Consider the following 1,433-nt stretch of genomic DNA (forward strand, 5'->3'; position numbering starts at 1 on the left):
CTACTGAACAAATGGATTGGTATGAATAGATACGTCCTTAATGAGCACATCATTAAGAGGTTGATATGTCTTCTCATTTACTGGTAACTTCTCCAATTCATCTAGAGTCTCCAGAATATCTATTACCTTTCCAAATACTGTGTATTTCATGTCCAAATGTAACTTCTTGGCATAGGTGAAGAACTGAGATCCATTGGTATTTGAGAGATTATTAGCCATAGATACCACACCTCTAACATTGTGCTTAAGAGTCACTATATTCGTCCTCAAATTTCTTGCCCCAGGTACTGTTACTTCCTCTTCCTGCACCTGTCAGATCTCCAGTTTCAGCCATAAAATCCTTGATATTTCTATGAAATATACAGCCATTGTAGTAATTACTGGCACTGAGAGCCGAAAATTTCTCACATATTTGGGTGTCCTCTCACAGAAAACTTCTATTTGAGTATCACTTACATCTCTATGCAATGTCACTGACATTTTTCTTCTTGATGGTTTCAGGAAGTACTGTTGCTAATTTCTCACTGTCTTAACAAGAGAAGTTAGAAAATGAGTCTCACTTTGGTTAGCACAGCTGTTTTTAAAACAGAAAAGATGTAATCGCAGATGCCTGTGATTCGAAATTAGTGTCTTAGGGGCTCCCCTGCATTTTGATTTTGAAGTCCACTAAAAACTAGAATTCACCTATGTTTATTATCTTCATATGTGGGAAGAGCCTCAAAACATTAAATAGCAGAAGACAGGTAAAAGGAAAGAAACAGAAGAAAGAACTAAAAAGAAACATGATTGATTTTCAAAAAGTTGACCATTTGATTTCTAAACATTATAAGATAGTATTACGCAACAAAATGCACTCGTCAGGACAATGGGGTACAGTGGAAAGAAGAGGAAGATACAGGTCCTGGTTTTGCACTGCATTAACCCCTATATTATTGCATAAACTTGTATAAATTACTTCATTTCTCCTTGCCACAGTTTTATCTTTTAAAGATTGATCTTTAAAGGAGAAAGCGTATGTTCCAGGTATCTATTGTTTTGGAACAAATGACCATAAACCTTAACAGTAAAGCTCCTACAACCATTCTACTGTATCACACAAATTTTGTGGGTCAGAACTTCCAGCAGAGATCAGCTGCATAATTCTACTGTTCCATGTGACATAGTAGAGGTCACTTGATGATATTCAACTGTTAGATAGTCTGGACTGGAAGGTGCAAGTTTCATACACACACCTATGGTAACGTGGAGGGTGTATCTGGAAGGCTGAATTCAGCTGAATTGTCAACAAAATGGCTAACTTTGGCCTCTTCAGAATGGCAGCTGCAGAGACTTCTTCTATTGGTGAATCAGGGTGCCAAGAATGAAGAAAGAGAACGTTGCGTGGTATTTGACACTCTAGCACCACTTCTGCCATACCCTACTGGTTGAAGCAG

At 37.8% G+C, this 1,433-nt stretch overlaps 1 pseudogene; it reads right to left on the minus strand.

Moving 5' to 3' along the window:
- On the minus strand, window positions 1–480 carry LOC102971411 (annotated as a pseudogene).
- Between the last annotated feature and the right edge of the window lie 953 nt (window positions 481–1,433).

Source organism: Panthera tigris, chromosome A1, assembly GCF_018350195.1.
Source record: "Panthera tigris isolate Pti1 chromosome A1, P.tigris_Pti1_mat1.1, whole genome shotgun sequence".
NCBI lineage: Eukaryota > Metazoa > Chordata > Mammalia > Carnivora > Felidae > Panthera > Panthera tigris.